The sequence below is a fragment of the Rhinolophus sinicus genome, linkage group LG05 (assembly GCF_036562045.2).
Source record: "Rhinolophus sinicus isolate RSC01 linkage group LG05, ASM3656204v1, whole genome shotgun sequence".
Taxonomy (NCBI): domain Eukaryota; kingdom Metazoa; phylum Chordata; class Mammalia; order Chiroptera; family Rhinolophidae; genus Rhinolophus; species Rhinolophus sinicus.
The window spans coordinates 62,225,081-62,240,363 of NC_133755.1; the positions used below are offsets into that span (position 1 = coordinate 62,225,081).

Below are 15,283 nucleotides of genomic sequence, written 5' to 3' on the forward strand. Positions count from 1 at the left end.
TCATATAAGAAAGGTTAATACAATTTACATTTTATTATTTTACCACAATTCCGACAGTTGTCTGGTTGGTTCTTTTTAAAAATGGATCTGGTGCTCATTATTGTTTTTATTTACTATGGCTTCGTTCCTATTTTTGGAGCCATTCCTTTATTGGTGGAATTTTGTTATCAAGTTGTCTTTCTTTTCCCCCCATATAGATCTCATGGATTCTTACATGCTTCAAAGGGTCTGTGTCTTTATTCTTAAAGGGGAAATTGGGTAAAAATTCTTGGGTCATTGTTTCCCTCAGATCTTTCTAGACATTGCTCTTTCATCTTTTGCCATTGAGTGTTGCTTTGGGGGAAGCCTACGGCTAACTGACATTTATTCCTTGTATATGACTTGCTTTTTCTACTTGGACATACTTAAAATTCTTTCTTTATCTCTGAAATTCAGCAACTTTACCAATATCTACCTTAATGAGTGTATTATTTAAGATATAAAGTCAGACAGAAATTCCCCCCAAAAACAGTGACTTTAAAAGAGAGAAATGTGCTTGCTTCTCATTTAATGATATAAGCTGATAAATCAGCAATGCTCTAATGACATTGTGAGGGTTCAGGCTCTTTCTGTTTTGTTGCTCTCCCATCCCTAGCATATTGTCCTTTTGCACATAGACCAAGATGCATTTTCTAGCCAACAGGAAGGGGAAAAGAGAGAGGGAAGCATACATCTTTCCTTCCCTTTAAGAATATACCCAGAAGTTGCACGTACTAATTTTTGGGTCACATCCCATTGGACAGAACTTGGTCATATGACCCTACCTAACTGCAAAGAAAACTGGGAAATATAGTCTTCATTGTGGGTGACCACATATCCAGCTAAAACTATTCTACTATTATGGAAGAAGGGAGAATGAATATGAAGAAAAACTAGCAATCCCTGCTATGATCAATCTGTATTGGTTTTTTTCCTAGGATACAGTTTGTCCTTTCAATCTGTAGATTCAAGTATTTCTGGAAAGTTTTTTTTCTATAATACCTGTGAATATTTTTTCTGTTAAATTTATTGTGTATTCTACTTTAACAATGCTAAGTATACATAAATCTTTTGTACTTCTGTATGTCTTTTTTATTATAATCTTTGTATCTGTATTTGTGTCCTTTGTACATGTCTTCCATTAAATTGTCTTTCCTCTAAATATTTTTTACAATGCTTTTTTTTAAATTTATTGGGGTGACAATTGTTAGTAAAATTACATAGATTTCAGGTGTACAATTCTGTGTTACATCATCTATAAATCCTATTGTGTGTACAATGCTTTTTTTTTCTGTTTCATTTTGTTTTTGTGTTCTCAATTGCATTCATTTATAACACTTTTTCAGTTGTATTTATTCCAATTTTTATGGCTTCTAATTGGGTATTTATCTCTGTAATATTGCTATTTTTTTCTTCCTTTCTTTCTGAACTAGGTCAGCCTGCTTTGCATCACCTTCTGTGGCCTTAGAATCTCTTTTTTGCATTCTTGGATCTTTTCTTTGAGCTCTTTTGTTAGGGAGACTATTTCAGCTCTCATTCTTTGAGATCATGGAGAATTATTTGCTGGGCTCTCTGTCTCCTGAAGTAATCCTTCTTCTGATGTATGTTTTTCATCTGCTTTTTGCTTATGTGCCTCTGCTCTTTCAGGAGGTGAGAGTTACTTATGATCTAGGAGCAGAGTGAGAGAAGAGGGCTGGAGAGCCCACCATTCAGGAGACAGACTCACTCTTTTCTTCCTTTTTTTCTTGCCCCATGGTTAACATTTTGGTATTTATACTTCCAGACAGACACATACATAAATTTTCCTTACAAACTGAGATGACAATATATATATATTATTTTTTAATCTGTTTTCTTTATGTCATATCTCACAAAAATGTTTTTGTCATTAAATATATTTATCTCATATTATTTAAGTAGCTTCATTGCATTTCATCGGCATAATGTATCATATTTTTAAACCCAATTTCTACTGGTGGACATTTCTATTGTTTTCAGTAATTTGCTATTGTAATCAAACTGATGCATAATTTAAAATCTCTCATTTTGACTCTGGACTTAAAGCTAAAGTTATAAGGGATCTCTCTCTCTCTCTCTCTCTCTCTCTCTCTCTCTCTTTCTCTCTGATATAATTCACATACCATGAAATCTACTGTTTTAAAGTATACAACTCAGTGGTTTTAGTACATTCAGAACATTTTCATCACCCTCAAAAGAAATTCCATATCCATTAGCTGTCAGCCCCTATGCCCCTCTCCTCCTAGCTCCTGGCAACCACTAATCTATTTTCTGTCTCTATGGATTTGCCTATTCTGGACATTTCACATGAATGGAATTATATAATAAGTGGTCCTTTGTGACTGGCTACTTTCACTTACATTAATGCTTTCAAGGTTTGCCCATATTGCAGCATGTGTTTGCCCATATTGTAGCATGTATCATTACTTCATTCCTTTCTTTAAAAAATTTTTTTAAATTGGGGAATATTGGGGAACAGTGTGTTTCTCCAGGGCCCATCAGCTCCAAGTCAAGTCGTTGTCCTTCAGTCTAGTTGTGGAGGGCGCAGCTCAGCTCCAAGTCCAGTCGCTGTTTTCCATATTAGTTGGGGGGGGGGGCGCAGCCCACCATGCCATGCAGGAATTGAACTGGCAACCTTATTGTTAAGAGTGAATTGAACTGGCGACCTTGTTGTTAAGAGCTCATGCTCTAACATACTGAGCCATCCGGCCAACCCTCTGGCAGCTCAGCAGCAGCTCATTGTCTTCAATATAGTTGTGGAGGGTGCGGCTCACTGGCCCATGTGGGAATAGAACCAGCAACCCTGTTGCTGAGAGCTCGCGCTCTAACCAACTGAGCCATCTGGCCGCCCCTACTTCATTCCTTTTTATGGCCAAATAATATTTCATTATATGAACATGCCACATTTTGTTTATCCATTCATCAGTTTATGGACATTTGGGTTTCCCTCCCCACTTTTGACTATTATGAAAAAGCTGCTATCAACATTTGTGTACAAGTTTTTGTATGGACATATTTTTTAATTCTCTTGAGTTTATATACCTAGTAGTAAAGTTTCTGGGTCATATAATAGGGCAGAATTTTTTTTTTTCTTTAGGGCAGACTTACTCTTAATCCTTGTGTTTCTAATTCCATATGATATCATCAGTTCCTTTACAATCTGTGTCTCCAAGTAAAGAACCTTTCAGATTTGGTTTCTACAGAAGCTGAATCTATAGTTTACTGCTTGGGCTGCTGTTTACCTTGCTTTAAAGGCTGGAGGAAAGGGTCTATGATCTAATATTCAGCTGTTCTCATCCTACGCCTCACCCTCACTTTATGTAATATCTGGTGCTTTCCTGGTGTCTGCAGATATTTTGAGGAATCTCTTCCTCCATTTTGCTAATTTAGTTGCCTCTTGTTACTCCATCTTCTTTCTTTCTTTAAAAATGTGTTGAAATCTCTCATCTACTGATATCTCCTGACTCCTCCGGGGCTTAAGCCCTTTTATACTCCTTTATCTGTCATTTTAGTAGGGTTTTGGGGAGGAATGGCTATAAATACCAGCTTGTTTAACTGGAAGTTTCACTAATTATTCATAAGTCTTTCCAATCATTGCTCATCCTTGAAAGAGACTAGTTATTTATTAAAAATTAATTTAGAGAAAGATAAGGCAAGTGACCTGGACAGACCACAGTTTTAAATTATGTTCTTCAAACACTCTATCACGAAATCAGTTTTCTCTTCTATCTGGGGCATATCCCCCCAATTTTCAGGATACAGGAAGTCTGTGTGGCAACACTCCCTAAGACAAGCTTTTGTTTAAAAAAGATTTTTACTAAAATATAGCTAATATACAACATTATGTTAATTTAAGGTGTACACCATAGTTATTCAACATTTACGTACCTAAAAATGTGATCACCATGATAAGTCCAGCAACAATCTGAACCTGTACCATGTTATCACAATATTATTAACTATATTCCCTATGCTGTACATTACATCCTCATGATTTATGTGTTTTATACCTGGAAATTGGAACCTCTTATTCCCCTTCACCTTTTCCCCCTCTTTTTAAATTTTTCAGTTACAGCTAACATTCAATATTATCTTATATTAATTTCAGGTATAGATCATAGTGGTTAGACATTTATATAATTTAAGAAATGAAATCCCCGACTAGTCTAGTACCCACCTGACATCATGCATAATTGTTACCATACTAATGACTATAGTCCCTATGCTGTGCTTTACATCCCCATGACTATTTTGTAACTACTAATTTGTACTTCTTAATCCCTTCCCCTTTTTTACTTACCCCCAACACCCTTCCCACCTGGCAACCACCCATATGTTCTCTGTATCTATGAGTTTTTTTCTGTTTTGTTTGTTTCTTTTGTTCTTTGGATTCTGTATATAAGTGAAATCACATTGCATCTGTCTTTCTCTGTCTGACACTCCACTCAGCACAATACCCTCCAGGTCCATCCATGCCACTGCAGATGGCAGGAACCCATTCCCTTCCATGGCTGAACAATATTCCATTGTATATAGGTACCACCTCCTCTTTATCCATTCTTCCAGAGACAGACACCCAGGCTGCCTCCATGTACAGGCCATTGTAAACAATGCTGTGATGAACATATAGATACACACATCCCCTCACAGTGACATTTTGGGTTTCTTCAGATAAAGACACAGAAGTGGGATTATTGACTCCTTCTTTGTCTCTTGGTATAGACTTTGTTTTTTTATTTAACTGTATATTTAGTTTTTTTCTTTCTTTCTTTTCTTTTTTTTTTTTTTTTAAGATTTTACTGGGGAAGGAGAACAGGACTTTATTGGGGAACAGTGTGCACTTCCAGGATTTTTTCCAAGTCAAGTTGTTGTCCTTTCAATTACAGTTGTGCAAGGTGCAGTTGAGCTCCAGGTCCAGCTGCCGTTGTTAGTTGCAGGGAGCGGAGCCCACCATCCCTTGCTGGAGTCAAGGAGTCAAACAGGCAACCTTGTGGTTGGGAGCCCACTGGCCCGTGTCAGAATCGAACCGGCAACCTTCAGCATTAGGAGTAAGGAGCACCAACTGCCTGAGCCACTGGGCCAACCCTATAGCCTTTGTTTTAAAGTCTATTTTGTCTAATGTAAGTATTACTACCCTAGCTTTTTTTGTTTGTTTCCATTTTCATGAAATATCTTTTATCATCCCCGTACTTTCAGTCTGTGTGTGTCTTTTGATCTGAAGTGAGTCTCTTTAAGGCAGCATATGTAAAGGTCTTGTTTTCTTATCCATTCAGCCACCTTATCTTTTGAGTGGAGCATTTAATGCATTTACATTTAAAGTAATTGTTGATAGATATGTAGTTATTGCCATTTTATTATTCATATCTTTCATCTTTTTTTGTTTGTTTGTTTTTTGTCTTAAAGAAGTCCCTCTAAGATTCCTTGTAATGCTTGTTTGGTGATGATGACCTCCTTTAGCTTTTTCTTGTCTGGGAAGCTTCTTATCTGTCCTTTAATTCTAAATGATAGCTTTGTTGGGTAGAGTAATCTTGGTTGTAGGTCCTTGCTTTTCATCACTTGGAATATTTCCTGCCAATCCCTTCTGGCCTGCAAAGTTTTTGTTGAGAAGTCAGCTGATAGTCTTGGGGAAGCTCCCTTGTAAGTAACTAACTGCTTTTCTCTTGCTGCTGTTAAGATTCTCTCTTTATCTTTAACCTTTGGCATTTTAATTATGATGTGTCTTGGTGTGGGCCTGTTTGGGTTCTTGTTTGGGACTCTCTGTGCTTCCTGAGCTTATATGTCTATTTCTTTCACCAGTTGAGGAAAGTTTTTGCCATTATTTTTTCAAATAGGTTTTCAATTCCTCTCTCTTCTCCTTCTGACACCCCTATGATGTGAATGTTGATATGCTCAACATTGTTGATATGCTTCATGTGGTCCCGGAGGCCCCTTAAACTATCCTCATTTTGTTGGATTCTTTTGTTGTTTTCATTGGGTGTTTTCTGCTTTCTTATCATCTAAATCACTGGTTGGAGCCTCTGCTTCACTTAATCAACTATTGTGTCCCTCTATTCTCATTCAGTTATTGTATTCTTTATTTCTGACTGGGTCCTTTTTGTTTTCTATCTCCATTTTTATGTTTCCTGTCTCTTTGTTGAAGTTCTCCCTGAGATCATTGAACATGCACATAACCAGTGTTTTGAGCTCTGCATCTGGTAGGTTGCTTGTTTCCATTTTGTTGAGTTCCTTTTCTGGAGCTTTGTCTGTTCATTTTCTTGGGACATGTTTCTTTGTCTCCCCATTTTAGCTGCCTCCCTGTGTTTGTTTCTATGTATTAGGTAAAGCTCTTATGACTCCCAGTTTTAGTAGAGTGGCCTTATATTGTAGGTGTGCTGTGGGGTTCAGTGGCACAGTTTTCCTGGTCACCTGAGCTGGGTACTTCAGGTGTGGCCCTTGTGTGGGTTGTGTGTGCCCTCCTATTGTAGTTGAGCCTTGGTTGCTGTTGGCATATCAATAGGAGGGATTGATCCTTGCACCGATTGGTTGTGAGGACTGGCCGTGGAGGAGCTGTTGTGCATAGGCTGACCCTACAGAGCAGGATTCACTTTAGCAGGGCTCTAGTGCCTGCCCAGTGTGCCTTTCAGGTGTATCATCCCTGCAGGTGTCTGGGTGGTGTTCCCACTGGGTCTGAAGCTGGCCACCAGGTGTGCCAGTCCTGGAGCCTCCTGGGGGGGACATCCTCACAAGCAAAGTTCAGCCTGTGCCCTGCCTAGGGTCACCTGGCATGAGTCACAAAGCAATCCACAGATGGTGGCTGCCTGTGCTGGGCTTGGAGCTGCCTTGAGAGTCCAAGCTGTGAATAAGGCCAGCTGTTGCTAATGCAAGGCTTAGGGCTGCTCAGCCAGAGGTACAGGACAACCTGAAGCCAGTTGCTGTTTGTTTGGGTTTTGTGAACCTTTGAGAAATTTTAGGAAAGTCCACAACATGAGACAAGAGAAGCAATTTATACAGGAAATCCCCTGGAAGCACCTTGGATGGACCTGAAAGTTGAGTGAGGCAGGGTCTCAGGGAATCAGGGCCAATGAATGATGTTAGCCAGACTGATGGAGACTCACATATGGTGGCTGCCTTCCATATCTGGGAGGAGGGAGGGCTCAACAAAGAAACAATGGCTTCTGTCAGCTTCTCCATTTGGGAGAAAGCTGCCCCTCCAGTCCTTGCCCTGAAGCCAGATAATTCAGTTCCTCCTTGTGTGTCCCTGGCACCTTTGGAGCTGCTGCCCCAGTGCTGGAGCTCAGAGTGAGTCCATCAGAAAGTATATCTCTGCATGGTCCCTTTAAGAGGAGGGCTTGGGACTCTAGCCACTTTCTGTCTTACTCAGCCACAACCTCTGCTGGTTTTCACAGCTAGAAACTATGGGGTCTTCTCTCCCCAGCACTGGAATCCTGGGGAGCCTGGTGTAGGGCTGGGATCCCTCACTCCTCCGGAGTGTGAAGGAACCTCCACAACCACATTATTCCTACTGATTTTTAATGGTCACACGTGGGTGTGGGACCAGCCCATTCTGCATCTCTATCCCTCTCACCAGTCGAGGTGGCTTCTTCTGTATGTCCTTAATTGTAGGGCTTCGGTTCAGCTACACATCAGGCAGTTCTGATGATTGTTCGGCAGTTTAGCTGTAATTTTGATGTGGTCGTGAGGAGATGTAAGCACAGAATTTACCTACTCCACCATCTTGACTGGATCTCCAAGACAAGCTTTGTTTTCATCTGTTTGGGATGCTATAAACAAAATACTATACACTGGGAGGCTGAAACAACAAACATTTATTACTCACCATTCTGGATGCTGGAAAGTCCAAGATCAAGGCACCAGAAGATTTTGTGTCTGGTGAGTGCTTGTTTCCTGGTTCATAAACCACTGTTTTCTCACTATGCTCATGGCAGAAAGGGTGAGAGAGCTCTCTGGGGTCACTGTTATAAGGGCACTAATCTCATTCAGTGACCAAATCACCTCTCAGGGGTTCCATCACCAATTATTATCACATTGGGGATTAGATTTCAAAGTATGAATTTTGGAGAACACATTCAATGTATTACAGGCTTTCTGATACTGTTCCCTCATTTCCCTTTCCTCATCCCTCCTCACCCCCAGCAGCTTCCCTTCGCTAGGAGGCTGGGACATAGACAATTAACATGGTACCTGTACATGGCTTACTCATTACTTCCACCTCACCATTCCCTACATCAACCAGGATGAAGCTACTTCTCTGGAGTCATTCCCGCTGCTCACCTTATGGTTGCAGACAATGGACCATTAAGACGGGCCTTCCAGAGCAGTGCCCTTATCGTCACTTGGCAGCATACAGCTTCCTTGGGTCATTAGAGCTGGAGACCGGTGCAAGAATGTCCAGCACTATTTGTAATAACAATAAACTGGAAACATAAAAATGACTTGTCTGAGGGGGATGGGTAAACACAGTGTCACACATTCATAGTACAATGGAACAAAATTCATGAATAAAAATGAGTGAACTCTAGCTGCGCACAACAGCACAGATGGGTCTTAAAAATATACAGTTGAGTGAAAGAAAGTAAGTCACAGAAAAATATACACTTTGTGATTTCATAAAATGCAAAAACTCCCCCATATTAAAATATATTATATAGGAAAATATACATAAAGAGGAAAACTCTAAAGAAATATAGGGTATGATTAATTAAAAATTCAAGGTAGTAGATACTTCCTAGAAGGAGAGAGAAGGTTGTGACTGGAGAAATCCACACAGGATCTTCTAAGGCACAAATTAAATTAGATTTTAAAAACCTGGTTAGTAAGTACATGTGTTCATTTTATTGTTATTAGTTAAAGTGTACATATATTATGTACATTCTTTTGTTAACATGATATTTCATAATAAAAATTGAGTGATTGCTGTATTTTTTCTCATCTTTTAAAAAATTGAGTTATTTCTTTTCCATTGTTTGGAGGATTTTAAGGATGAAGAGAGGAATAAAAATGCCTTTCTCCCCCATCTTTATTAATGACTCTCCCAGGGATTTGAACAACTTGAATGCATAGCACATGAAGGCATGGAGCATATAACACTGATTTCCATATAACACTAAAGAAAGAGAGTCCATTGAAAACTAACATCAAGTTTTGTGACTTCTAAGATTATTTATTTTTGAAAACCTTGAAAGAAAAATAGCTGTCAATCAGAAAATGGTTTGTGCACTTCTTCGGAGAGATGCAGTGAGGCACGGTTGATGCAACAGTGACAGAGAAGGAAGCTAAGGGGACTCACCTCCACCTTGGCCTTGAGTCCTCCCACCAGGAAAGGGGGAGAGAGAGAGGTGGTCTAGGTAAGAACCGACTGGCCCAAGATAAGACCTGCTTGTTCCAGTGCCCAAGTGAACACATGCCCACCTCAAATGGCGTGACACCTGCAGGAAGGGTTGATATTGAGGAAAAGTGTGAAGAAATAAAATGGAGTCTCTATGGGTAAGCTGCTAAATTATTAAAATCAAGTCGCTTGAATGAAGCACAAGGAAATGATTTTGTTCTTGCTTTAGCTTAACAACTTAAACTTTTGGACTTTTCAGGTGTGCATCATTGCCGGGATGTACCTAAATTCCATACATAAACCTCTGAAGGACTTAAGAGAAAACGTTCATGTGCTGCAGACATATATATCTCTTAGACAGCCTCTTGACATGCTTAAGAAAGAATGTTTCGTTATCCAGACTACCTGGCATCCATTATCCAGACTCCTGGACACCCATTCTGAGCGAATCTGCAGGCTAAGAATGAAGGACAGACTTTTCTCAAATATACGCTTTTTACTATAAAAACTCTAACTTTTCTTTCTCCTTTGAAACACTCTGGGTGTTACCTGGTAGTGCTTTTGATTTGCAAATCCAAAAACCCTTGAATAAATCTTTGTCATTTATTTCTAGCCAAAGCCTCCTGTTTTGAGCTCTTTTGACACATGTTTCCCCCCTCAGGAGCGCTGGATCTATTCATGACAGAACAAGTCTGGAGTTGAGTGCAGAGGGCTCTAAGCCATGGCCTGGGGGAGTCTTTGTGTTAGAGCAGGGAGGATAGACAGGGGTGGGGTGACGCAGATGCCAAGAGAGGTCAGCAGAATCTTGCACTTCCTGGGAGGGAATTTGGACTTTATCCTGAGCAGTGAGGAGCTGTTAAAGGTTTAAGCCAGGAACAGGCAGGACAAGATTTTATTGAGAAATGTGTAATGAAAAAACAATAATAAGTCTTCATTAATTCATTTAAAGGAATCTATAGTGTATTAATCACATCAGCATCTACATAGGTTATAGTAATATCCATAAGTGGGCAAAATATGTTTTCATTCTATGGACAATACTTGGTGCACATGAGGATTCAGAGACCCTTCACAAAATTCTGTGCCCGCCCCTTCCACTCCCCTGGGGCTCAGGGCTCAGAGGTTAGGCCTGGAGGGTCTAGTTAATGTTAATACTACACTGTTCTTCCTCACAGCAATTAGCAACAAGTTCAGCTTCTTTCCGTAGGTTGGGGAGATCTCTTCCCCAACATCAGGAGGAATGCTTGTCTTCCCATTTGCTATAAGGGACACACATCTAAGTCACATGATGGCTGTTACTTCTAACCAGTTAAAAACAGTTGACTCTTGAACAATGTGAAGGTTAGGGTGCTGACCCTCCCACTCAGTTGAAAAACCACATATAAATTTTGACTCCCCCAAAACTTAACTACAAATAGCCTACTGTTGACCAGAAGTCTTAGCGATAACATAAAGTTGATTAACACATGTTTTCAATGTTATATGTATTATATACTGTATTCTTACAAGAAAGTAAGCTAGAGAAAATAAAATGTTATTAAGATAATCATAAGGAAGAGAAAATACATTTACAGTACTGTACATATTTATTGGAAAACATCCACATATTAAGTGGATCCTCCCAGTTCAACCTATGTTGTTCGAAAGTCAACTGTATATGCAAAAAATTGACAGGACTAATACCCAACACATATTTATACAAATTAGGACTGTTAGCAAAACTAATCAGATTACGACACCAGTTTCCCCTCCCCCTTTTTCCGCCTCCCCTGCCCCACTCTGGTTCAAGCCTTTGTTTCTCAGTCTAGTTGTAGGACACAGCTCCCTGGCCCGTGCTGGGATTATGAGCCTTGCACTCCCCCTGGCTGAGGCAGTCGACCAGCTGCTCACGGCAGCTCTGGCTGGCTGCCGGCCACTCACGCTGGCCACTGGCCACTCATGGCAGCACACAGTAGCCCACCGCAGCACACAGCAGCCTGTGGCAGCACACAACAGCCCATGGCCACTCTGGCTAGCTGCCGGCCACTCACGCTGGCCACCGGCCACTCCTGGAAGCACATTGTAGCCCACAGCAGCCCACGGCAGCCCAGCTCTAGGGAGAGCTGCTGTTTACAATCTTAGCTACAGAGGGTGCAGCTCACTGGCCCATGTGGGAATCCAACCAGCGACCTTGGCGTTAAGAGCACGGTGCTCCAGCTGCCTGAGCCAACGGGCCGGCCCATGACACCAGTTTTTAATTTCCCTGACTGACTTTTAATCCTCTCAACATCTACCAAGGTAGATGCTGTTCTTGCATTGGGAATTAACTTTTTAATTATACGATCTTTCGTTTAGCATCCACATCTTGTGCTAAGTTCAATGAGAGCAAGGAGCATGTCTTTCTTGTTTACCTTCCTGTCTGTGGTGCCTAGAGCAGTGTCTGACATGTGGTAAACATTCCAAATGTATTTGTTGAATGAATGTTGAGTGCCTCTTTTACAAGTGAGGACACCAAGGCTTAGAAATGCTAACGTCTTAGGGAGCTTACTATTAGGTCACCAGCTAATCCAAACTTGCATCTGTTAGACTTCATCTTCTTAGTGGCTCCCAAATAGTCCAAGGTTTTATAAGGATCACATAGCTTGGTCAAGTTCCTAGCTATTAAACAGAAGGCTGTTGAAACATTAACACCTTTAAAAACAAAATTAACCATTTTGAGGACATAAAACAGAATTCAGAGGTGGGCAGTAGTAGAATGATTGTGTTTAAACTTGCCATGTTTCATAAAGATATTACACTGAGAAATTCACACCTGGCATTTGAGAACAAAAGCTGGCACAGATCTTGGAGGAATTTATCCAACTAAATCTTCCTAATCTTATTATCAATAAAGAGGGTGTTTTCATTAAAATAGAGGTTATTATGGTTTTATAGCTGTTTCTCCTCAACCACAATCTGGATCAGGGGAGGGCTCCCATTCTCATGGACCACCTGGCATTCATCATTCTTACATTACTTGCTTGAAATAGTTGGCCCAGGAAGCCTGGGTCATGATTCCAACCCCTACCCTACTCTCAGCCTGGCCTGGGCACAAATTCCCTTGTAAATACTCAATACTCTAGGGCCTCTGGGAGAAGCACAGAAAAATAAGATTACTGTTTCTCACAGGCAAGATATTGTGTAAGCAACCTATGGTGAGAGAGGGAAGTTAAGTCTCTGAGAAAGGGCTCCATTGGGAATAAATAACAAGTCTTGGGGTATTCCCATTCCATCCTATTTCTAGGCAGGAGTCTAGCCAAGCTGCAGGGCAGGCAAGAGCAATGACGTGTGGATGCACAGGTATTACACCAATAAAGAGAAGAGCCCAGACCTTGTCTTCTCTTCAGGTTCCATTACCCAGAGTGTCAACAGAAGGGGAAATGCAAAACACCAGCCTATGATTTCACATTTTCCTCACTACAGCAGGGATAGAGATCAGGGTGCAAATGTCTCTCTCAGAAATTTGAATTCCCTGTAATCTTAGAAACTAACATTGGCATGGATTTTGATGGTCTCTGAGCCATCTCTGAGGTGTAAAGTGTTTTCACATGCATCTTCCCACTGAGGTAGATAGACCAATGTTATTATTCCCAAATTAGAGACAAAGAGATTACATCACTCTTCTAAGCCACGCTAGTCCCCCCCATACCAGCCTTCTGGTGAACTGTTGCTCAGTGGTGCTGTTTGGCTTTTCTCCCTCTTTTTTTGTCAGTCATCTTACTACTGTTATACCACCAGTTCCCAACCTTTGCTATATCATCACTTAGAGAATCTAATGAACACTTTGGATTCTATTCCTTCCAAAAGCACATCTATTCACCAACACACACACACACACACACACACGCAAATTGTATATTAGCAATCAAAACTCTCAGAAATCCCCTGAAGACCATGGACATAGAGCTGAGAATCCTTTTAGAAGTAATTGTGTGAGACCAACGGGGCATAGTAACCAACTGCAATGTATGAACCGTATTTTCTAGTTCAGAAATCCAGCTACAGGACACATTTTAGGCACTGCCATAGAAATTTGATTTTGGAATACATATCCGTGTGTGTGTGTGTGTGTGTGTGTGTGTGTGTGTGTGTGTGTGATTTTTTCGGATGCTCTACATCATCAATTTTTATTTATTTTTTAAAGAGTTTTATTAAAATACAGCTAACACATAATATTATACTAGTTTCAGGGGTCCACCATAGCTATTCAACATTTATGAACCCAAAGAAGTGATCACCAACAAGCGTCTGATACTGTACCACACTACCACTGTACCACACCACACCTCTTATTCCCCTTCACCTTTCCTCCCCTTTTAAAATTTTTCACTTACAGTTGACATTCGATATTTATTTCAGGTGTACAGCATAATGATTAGACATGTGTTTAATTTAAGAAAAGATCCCCCTGACTAGTCTAGTACTCACCTGGCACTGTACATAGTTATTACCATATTAATGACTATATTCTCTGTGCTTTACTCTACATATTCATGACTATTTTGTACCTATCAGTTTGTACTTCCTAATGCCTTCACCTTCTCACCCTGCCCCCAAACCCCCTCCCATCTATCACCCCAACAACTCTATCGCCAATATGACACAATAAATAGTTATTACAATATGATTGACTATAATCCTTATGCTGTACCCTACATCCCCATGATTACTGTGTAACAACAAATTTGTACTTCTTAATCCCTTCCCCTTTTTCACTTACCCCCAATCCCCCTCTCATCTGGCAACTACCCATGTCCTCTGTATCTATGAGTTTGTTTCTGTTTTGTTTGTTTCTTTTATTCTTAGCAAAATCACATATAAGCAAAATCACATTGCATCTGTCTTTCTCTGTCTGACACTCTGCTCAGCACAATTCCCTCCAGGTCCATCCATGCCACCGCAGATGGCAAGAATCCATTCCCTTCCATGGTTGAGCGATATTCCGTTGTATATAGGTACCACCTCTTTATCCATTCTTCCATTGACAGACACTGAGGCTGCCTCCATATATTGGCCATTGTAAACAATGCTGTGATGAACATATAGATACACACATCCCCTCACAGTAACATTTTGGGTTTCTTCAGGTAAATACTCTGAAGTGGGATTACTGGCTCCTTCTTTGTCTCTTGTTATAGCTTTTGTTTTAAAGTCTATTTTAACTGGTATAAGTATTCCTACCCCAGCTTTTTGTTGTTGTTGTTGTTGTTATTATTATTATTGTTTTCATTTCCATTTTCATGAAATATCTTTTTCCATCCTTTATACTTTCCACCTGTGTGTGTCTTTCCATCTGAAGTGAGTCCCTTGAAGGCAGCATATGTAAGGGTTTTATTTTCTTATCCATTCAGCCCCCCTATGTCTTGTGAGTGGAACATTTAATCCATTTACATTGAAAGTAATTGTTGGTACATATGTAGCTATTGCCATTTTATTATTCATAACTTTGATTTGTTTTTTTTCCATCTTAAAAAAGTCTCACTAACATTCTCTGTAATACTGGTTTGGTGATGATGAACTCCTTTAGCTTTTTCTTGCTTGAGACACTCTTATTCTGTCCTTTGATTCTAAATGATAGCTTTGCTGAGTAGAATAATTTTGGTTGGAGGTCCTTGCTTTTCATCACTTTGAATATTTTGTGCCAATTCCTTCTGGTCTGCAAAGTTTTTGTTGAGAAATCAGCTGACAGTCTTAGGGGAGCTACCTTATAAATTACTACTTGCCTTTCTCTTGCTGCTTTTAGGATTCTCTCTTTGTCTTTAACCTTTACCGTTTTAATTATTATGTGTCTTGGTGTGGGTCTGTTTGGGTTCATCTTGTTTGGTACTTTCTGTGCTTCCTGGACTTGAATGTCTAATTCCTTTGCTAGGTTAGGAAAGTTTTCAGTCATTATTTCTTCAAATA

The 15,283-nt window shown here is 40.1% G+C and overlaps 1 long non-coding RNA gene across 1 annotated transcript in view; it reads right to left on the reverse strand.

Moving 5' to 3' along the window:
- Window positions 1-3,869: 3,869 nt before the first annotated feature.
- Window positions 3,870-15,283, reverse strand: part of LOC141571574 (uncharacterized) — a 46,684-nt gene continuing 35,270 nt past the window's right edge. Inside the window, exons 3-4 of the long non-coding RNA XR_012496412.1 lie at window positions 9,323-9,461; window positions 3,870-8,450 (exon numbers count right to left, since the gene is read on the reverse strand). This is a non-coding gene — a long non-coding RNA (uncharacterized LOC141571574). The remainder of the gene's footprint in view (window positions 8,451-9,322; window positions 9,462-15,283) is intronic.